This window comes from Parasteatoda tepidariorum, chromosome 6, assembly GCF_982258835.1.
Source record: "Parasteatoda tepidariorum strain Cologne lab strain chromosome 6, Ptep-v5.0, whole genome shotgun sequence".
Classification (NCBI taxonomy): Eukaryota; Metazoa; Arthropoda; class Arachnida; order Araneae; family Theridiidae; genus Parasteatoda; species Parasteatoda tepidariorum.
The window spans coordinates 78,531,887-78,541,108 of NC_141760.1; positions in this window are offsets into that span (position 1 = coordinate 78,531,887).

Sequence of the window (9,222 nt, forward strand, 5' to 3'; positions counted from 1 at the left end):
AAACACGTATCTTTAAAGTGCTCTCTTTATTTACATTGAAAAAATGTAAAACTGTCCTTTTATAGATGGTTTAATTCACTATTCTCATATTTTGATATTTTAATTTATTTTTAAATTAATTTTTGTTTCCCATACAGGGAAATAAATGCCCCCAAATTTTTTCCACAGAACAGGATTTTGGTAAACAAAAGGACATTCTAGAAATGTGCCGTCATAAGGGGGCATTTTAATGAGGTCCCGAGGCACTTTGATAAAGGACACTTGAAAATATAAATTATTTCCTCATTTACAGGAAAAGAAATATTGATATCGTTAATCTGCAAGTTGAATTACTTATAGAAATTTTCGCACATTTCATTTAATTCTAATTATATTAAGTATATTCATAATAGTGTTATCTATAAAATAAAATTTTAAAAAATTTCAATTGTTATCTATAAATTTCTTTTAAAGTAAATAAGTTAATAAAAATCTCCCAACCATTTCTGCAATGTTAGAAATTATTTAAACAATAGTAATCACATATATTATAAAAATTCATATCATTGTTTGTTTTATGTAAACATTCTAAAATAAAATTGTGAAAATTTACCTCTTCTTTTGCTAGTAAATGCTTTGAACGATAAAAAAAATGTGCATATAAAAGCTGGAAATGTACATTTTCAAGCATTTTCTAACACATCAACATACATGAGCAAAAAACTTTTGTATATCAAGATCAAACATAAAAGAAATATTGGATCCTTACTGCTGGTTCAAGTTAACACGTTGTAAAGGTTAGATCGGTCGATAAGTGTTTTTTTCCGGCACTTTATTTAGAATTGCTTTATTTCATTTTGCTGTTAGCATTATCCAGATAACACTATTACCAGATTGCTACAGTCACAGAGACCTCATTTTTCAAACTCACCCAGTTGTCAGCATGAGACCACAATGAGACGCAGCCACTTTACCGTGTGGCGAATATATGACATATTCACGCCACTGTATAGTATGCTTTAGACCGATGCTTATATTCCTTTTCTTTTTTTAAACCATTTAAATGTTAAAATTCAATTTAAACCATTTAAATGTTAATGATCTTATCAAAAATATTTCTAACTATTTTAAACAGAAAAAAAAATGAATAAAATATTTAAAAAAAAAATAGCGAAGCACATTGCAGAGTGTGACAAACACTGAGCATTGAAAAGCTTTTGAAGGCATTTCTTATTAAGAAAAGAAATATTATATTTCAGAATTCGGAATTCGAAAACTCAGACATACATTCCTCGACTGAAAGGAAAATGAAATTATCCACTCTCATAAGAAATTAGCTTGGAAGAGGCTTCTTTAAAATGAAAAAAATCCAATATTATAAACATTTACATACTTACTTTATTCTTCCATCAGTTCACTTTTTACTTTTCCTTCTGCCGTCTCGTTAAATTTTGAACATTTATGAAATTGTCCTTTCCCTTGCCGCTTGTAAAAGTTTATGATTACTCAATAAATTTTTAATTTAAGATTACGATCGAAATTTTTGAGTTTTGCCTTATTTTGTGTTAAGAGTTTGCATTGGCAAAAATAAATAAATGAAACAAACGTAAAAGTAAACCATTGCCAATGATTCCCCCGAAACAGCTAAGCACAATATTTTTTTTTGATCTGATCTTTTCTTATTGATAGTTTATTATTAATATTATTATTATTTTTTAAATTTTTCGCACCGCCATATTTGTTTAATACCGATGAATTTACCACCCAAGAATTGTCTGTAAAACAATTTTGATTTTCGTTATTTTGCTCAGGAGAATCTAAATTAATGGCATTAAAGGCACAAAAAATAGCCAATTATGGAAAGATGTGTTTGTTATGGCATGTGAAAAAATAATATAGTTCTTTTTTTCAGGGTTATAATTCGGATTTGCCATTACCTTAATGAATTTGCTTAATGCCATTTATAGAGTTTGACAATTCTGTGTTTACCTACGGATAACTTGGATATTTTTTTTTAATATTTATTTTTCATCATTTGATATAACCCACACAGATCTCATATGAAAGTAAAAAAAATGCCCTGAAAAAAGATGAAAACGATTAAATTTCCTATATTTGCTTGCATACCATTATTTTGAAAATCGCATATTTTGTCGAATACAGTAAACAATTATGCCCCCAATTACGGAAAATTTTATTTTTCAAGTTTGGAAATGCTCTAAAACCCATTTTTTTTTTAGAGATAAAGCTCATATTTTTAACTAAGTATTTATTGGAAATATATGTATATATTTACAGTAGTTGTCACCAATTTTTGTTATGGTGATAAATTAGCATTTTCAAGTTTGTGGTGAAAATTAAAATGAAAACGCAAAATTAACAAAATAGTTTTTTTTAAGAATTAGGGCGAATATATTACTGAAATTGTGCTTCTTTTTAAACAAAATGTTTTCACTATGAAGCCATTAAATTGATTCTAATTCACATAAAAATATGTTTTGTCATTAAACAAGCAGTCAAAAGATTGATAAATAAATAAATGAAACTATAACACTGTTGTTGTTCTGTTGTTGTTCATTTACGTCGCACTAGAGCTGCACAATGGGCTATTGGCGACGGTCTGGGAAACATCCCTGAGGATGATCCGAAGACATGCCATCACAATTTTGATCCTCTGCAGAGGGGATGGCACCCCCGCTTCGGTAGCCCGACGACCTGCAAGCGAAACTATAACACTGAAAAGGAAAATAAAAATGTGATACATGAGTTATTTTAGATATCATACGACATGAATTATTTAGGCATCATAGGCGTCAATATGGTTCCTGTCTCTACGTTGATTGTTTATGGTTCTTGAGGATTAAGTACCTTTTTTATAAACTTAGCTGTTTCGTGCATTTTTTATTTTAATTTTACATTGTAACTAAGTTAATTAGGCATTATTAACGTCAATAAAAATGTTGCAATTTTTTGTGGTTCTCGCATACAAATTTTTTTCTTTTTTGCTGTAAATTTAGCTGTTTAGTAATTCCAAACATTAATGTTATGTTTACTGCAGTGCTATTTGTAGCGTTGGTGGAGATTATTTTAATAATCTCTCTTCCAAAATCTCCTAATTGTTTGAGAAATTTTACAAATGAGATCGAATTTACTGAGTCAAATTGTCATTGATATCTGCAAGTTTGGGTACTGCGATGGAAGTGATGGGTCTCAGAATAAGAATAATACTCTGGTGTTAGGGTTTCAAAATTTTCAAAATAAGCAGACTATGGACTCAACGACTGAGTTGAAGACTCCTTCAAATTTTACATAAAACGTAAACTATTCCAAAGTGAAATTGTACTTCCCTGCTATCCTTTGTAAGTGAAATTTAAAAAAATTAACGGCGGTATTGTATAATATTCCAAAATTTGGTAATTTTGAGGGTTTGTCAATTGATTTTCGTATCGGCAAAATATTGTGTCGCTAGTAAATCTGGTGAGCTAATAATTTTGTAAAGACACTTCAATTCCCTTCATTCAATTTTGCTGCTTCCGCACAAGCAAAATTTTGTCAAAAATATACCGGGCAACCTGAACATTTAAAATATATAAATATACATAATATATAATTATACATAATATATAAATAGACTAAATATTCAAAATTATATCAGTGAAAATTGTAGAGTCCTTAATCTTAAAAAAAAAAAAAACTTTTTCAGCTAGCCATGAACTCTGTTGATGTTAACCTTATCTTAATGTTAACTGGTTTCCATAAATTGAGCTCGCAGAAACATACGTTAATAGCGTAAGAATCCACAAAGGATACAATTGAATATGTGTTGTTCTTGTTTATAATCCCCAAGAAGTCCGTCCCAATTAGACCAAATCCACAAGTCCAAAAATGTCCAGAAAGCCTGAAAACAGAGGAGGTTTTGTAAAAACCTCGTCGATCTTAAAATCGATACAGTTTAGAATATGCTCGGGCGAAGCCGGAGCAGTCCTACATTTAGTGTAAGTCCAAAAGTCTTTCGCCCCTGTACGACTGTTTCGCCAAATACGAGAGACACCTCAAGTGACCACTGGTAAAGCGAGAGAAACAAGTCGTCTGGCTTCTAAGTCCCTCAAAAATCAAGGCACCTCCAGGCCGTTTTCTGAAATACCAACTATACAGAGGAGAAACCCTCCAGAGGTCCATAAATTTTTTTTACGCTCTGCAAAGACCTCATTGAAAGTGGAAGGCATATCTGGCTGCAAAGGTTCCAAAGAAGCATCTTTAGCCAGTGAGTTCGCCATCTCGTTGCCTTTGATTCTAACGAGTGATGGAATCCACTGAATGTGTACCCCAAAGTCCGATGAGAGACTGAAGAGACTCCCCAAAATTGAAGCCCCAGCCCTGTCTCCAACATTCATCCAGTTGCTTAGGTGATGGATTGAAGATTTGCTATCCGTCAGTATCCATATATGCTTAAAGTCAGGCTCAGCAATATTCTCAACATGTCTCAGGTTATTTTCAATCACAATAAGCTCAGATCTGAAAACCGAGCAAAATTCAGAATTTCTAAATTTGAGACTCAATGCCTCCGTGGGTGTTATAATAAAAACCTTTCTACCTGAATGACCTTCGTCGCTCTTACTGCCGTCTGTGTATAGTTGTAAAGCATCTGTTGGTATTTGACTAATAGTTTCAAGAGCCATTTGTCTCATAAATTCTGGGCTGTTTTTATTTTTATGGGTCGGGTACAACAGCTCCGTGTGGAAATGGATACCAGAAAAATCAATAACAGGGCTAAAACATGACTTCAAGGAATGAGGTTCAATTCGGAAGGGATAATGCAAGTTAACAAGATGAATTGAAATGGCCAAAGAGAAGGGACTGTTTCTCTTCAGTCTATTGTTATTTTTCCAAATTTTGAGATAGGAAGAGGTCCTGTTCTGGTCTCCAAAGCTGATGAGCTTATTGTAGTATTTCTTGAGACTTGAGTTCCTTCTCATGTATAACGGCTGGAGGTCAGACTCAAACAGAACAATTTTATCTGGACAGTTACGCCTCAAACCAGTAATAATTTTCACCGCACTAATTTGACCTCTTTCCAATGTATTAAGGTTTGTCTCTGAAGTACAGGAATAAATAGGTGACTGAATATGTATATCTTCTAAAGTAGAAATTTTAAATCGTCATCAACTTATGTTGTGATTTTATTAACTTTGAATTTACTTGTGCAATATAAAAAAAACTAAAAATAAATGATTATCTGATTTAATTTTTAATAATTGGGGGAAAAAAACTATTGTTTGCTTGTATAGAGCTGCAAGCTAGGATATCATTTAAAGTATAAAATATTTTTTTCATTAAATTACCAGGCGTTGAACAGCTGACTGAATTCTGACTTTACGAGAACCAAGGTTCAACTCTACAGACTTGAAATCTTGATCCAGAAAGCAAAGGAGTTCTTGGATCAAGCATTGGGACAAAATAGCCCTCTTAGAATAATTTTTTTTGATCTGATCTGCATTTTCGTTACATGGAAAACGGTTAGTGGTTAACGGCGATTAGCATTCCAAGGTTATCCCAACGGCTAACCCATGCATTTTTAAGTAGACAGGTCTGCCGAGCCTTTAGACGTAAATATACGGAATTTGGTGTAGAATGGGTTTGCGGACTTACTTAAGGCACATACATCTATTCAAACAACCTGTTTTACTTATATAGATTCATTAGATGTTCGTTACATAATTGTTTTATGGACAGAGTGTCTAAAAATATTCTTGACAACATATGATTCAATGCGAACTTGAGGGAAAAGGAAAAAAAATTGCATGAATTTATTAGAAACGATAAAAACGATAAAAATAGTTTCAGAACAAATTAGTATTAATGTAAAAATGATAATTATACTCTTAAAATTGTGTTTATACTAATGGAATTTTAAAATATCACGCCTACTGTTTTTCAGTTAAATGTGATACATTCAGCTAAGATAGAGTTAAAAAGCATGAAAAACAGAGGCACAAGGCAGATGAAAAGAGAATAATAATTTATTAAGTTTTAACGTAACAGTGATTCGGCTGAACTGAACCCTTTCTGACGACAACGTGAAGAAAGACGAGAGTATAATTATCTGAATTTCCCATCTATGTTTCTATTCGTGTCCACCTAGGATTACTACTATTCATTTTTAAAATTTTTTAGTTCTATTTCAAGTGTTTAAAGAGAGAATGGCATTTTGATAAAAGAATTAGAAGAAGTTATTTATAAATTTTGAAATATTGTAACAATAACCATTCCTCGATAATTTTTAACTCTATTTTTGTGCTCACTGTTTATACTTCCTTTATATAACAATTTATCTCATGCTTTGAACTGGTGTAATATGTTTACAAAGTTATTTCATAATCACCCTTAATGTAACTTTAAATAATGCTGAAATAATCGATTATAACAAGACATGAATTAAATATTTCGTTGAAGCATGATTTATATTCTTTTTCGTTAAGAATTTTAGTTTACTTAACATTTTTAATCATATTTATTTACATAATTTTCAAATTAAGAATAAATTTACTTGTGCACTCCTTAAAAACCCGTTAAATAACTTGATAAAAATTTAGTAGGAGTTGAGCAGTTGGTTTTAATGAGCTCTTGATGTTATTAATGCTTGAAGAATTTTCCAAAAAGTACTTGAGCTACATAAAAAAGTTATTCTAGATAAGAATATGCTTTGTGAAAATTTAATCGTTTGGAAAGTTATTCTAAATACAAATTTTTTAGTATATAAGCTTTACGCTGCTGGAAAAAGTATTAATATAAAATGAATTAGCAGTATGTTTTTACATTATTATGTCTTAAATGGAATCGGTTACTTTAATTCCATAGGACTAGCAAAGACTAAGAACCTTTGAAGTAATAAATTAATTCAAATCAAAATACGTTAAGTTCTTAATTTCTTGTTGATTTATTAGACAGTTAAGTAAGGAATTTGTAGAAAATGTAGCTGTCAGCTAACAAATACTAGGAACTATTTTGTTCATAAAAATATTTCCTCGCCATTACTTTATACTTAACCGACAAATTTCTCAGGCAAGTAGGATAAAGCACTGGCAGGCCGGAGGCGATTTATTCCTAAAAGTTAAGGTTTAAATTTTCGCACTGAAATTGTTACATTAAAATCTTGTTCAAGCATAAAAAGAAGGGGTTGTCAGCGGGAGATAGATCATGAGAAGATGGAGGATGATGAAGAAGTTCGAATTTTAATTCCTGTCGATTTTTTACAGTCTTTTAAGCAGTGTGCGATTTGGCAATGACCTGCAATAAGACAGTCGATGATTATTTTAAGGCTAATTTTTTTCTTATTCAATATATTTCGTCTAAGCAGAGATATTCTGGGTTTGAATCCCGGACAAGGCATGGATGTTCCTTATTTCTCTGTACTACTGTCCCTACTGTGGGAATAACGTTTGACCACTTAACATGGCCACTTATATGGTGCCCTTTAATAAGTGATCAAAAAATCTGCCCTAATACGCCTGAATTGACGAACGTCAACTCAGATGGGCATTGCAAAAGAAAAAAAAAATATTTCGTTTGTAACCGATGATTCAGATTTCATTAAATTGTAATAAAACAAATCTGTGTTAACGCTTACTATGAAATATTATAAATAATATTATTCTTTGGTCTAAAACCATTGACCATTGTTCAATTAGCAACAAAGTCAATTAAATTACAGCAAAATGTACTAATAATGTTTAGAGTGGTCTGCGCTGCCATAGCTCGTCGTACTACATGATAGAGAGAATTTTCATCAGTTTCCTTTTCTCTCTCTCAATAAAATTATTGTTCTAGAAGAAAAAAGTGTTCTAATTTTAAAAGAAAAAACTTACTATGATTTTTGTAAGCATGAGTAAGCTGTGTTACTTGCGGAGAATTTTGCTCTTGCTTTCTTTCCCACAATTTTGCTTTTTTTCCCGCAATTTTGTTCTTGACGGTACAAAATTGCGGAGAAATATTAAGCCATTACAACGTCAGTTAATAAGTTGTTACAGTTGACACATCCAACCTACATATTTTATCCCTAAATAGTAGTTTTTATTAAGGTTGACTTAAAAGTTATTATATTTTTGAAGATATCTTTTGGTCGATAAGCTCTTGAAACAAATAGAAAATAAATACGTAATTCATCTAATGCAATTTAAATTATTTTCGTTAACCCGCTCTTCTTCTGCGTTGTGTTTCTGCACGAATTTTGATTAATTCCATAAATTTTCTAATAAGATTTAAGAGATTTATTTTTCATATAACTAACCAGGAAATTCTTTTTTTCCTATTAAATATTTTTTCTTAAGATTTTTGAGTTAATAACTTTGAAGAAGAATGAATGGAAAATTGACATTACATGTAGGTTCCAGATGGAATAAAATTGTTGAAATATTAGTAAAGGAAGGAATTTTTTCTATATTTTTTGACTAATATTTTTAGTATTATTTAACAAGGAAAAGCAGCAAGCAAGAAATCATAAACATAAAGTAGATGAGGGAATATTATACTTCAGGTGTTATTTTGCGATTTTATTGCTGGAAAACGATTAGCAGGTGAATTGCATGTGGTTTTAATGCTATAATAATTCTTATATATGCAAAGTTATTAATTGAAATTACCAATTAATATCTATCAAAATGCCTAGTGATGCTACCATGATACCCTCGGTATCATGCAAATATGTAAGAGACAAAATTTAAATCTATACTCACTTCAGCAGTTAGAGTTTATACTTGCATATTATCTTAAGTTTCGACTGTACCATTTAAAATATTGAAATGGTTGAAATTCTTCTTTAAAAAAATAGAACTAGGTGGTAGTCAGTGGTGGTTACTGTTGAAGATTATTCAAAGAACTTTTTTCTAGATTCGGTTAATTCTCGGTTAATCTTTCATTTATATTCGGTAAATTTTCAGTTAATTGTTATTTTAGAATCGGTTATTTTTCTTCTGATTAGTACTTTGTTTATTAATTGCAATTAACTGCATTGTTATTTTGAAATGGCCTTTTAAAGCAAAATGAAGCATAATCTGAGGAGCATTATATTTACTAACGAATATCTTTAATGGTGAGTAATCTTTGGAAATGCTAAAACCTAATGAGAAGTTAAATTACCATAACACTTAATTCGAGTTGAATTTAGGACAGATGCAGATGGTGAAAGAGATAAGCTCTTTATCATTAAGCCTTATAATAAGAGGGAGCTGATTAAACTAGATATTT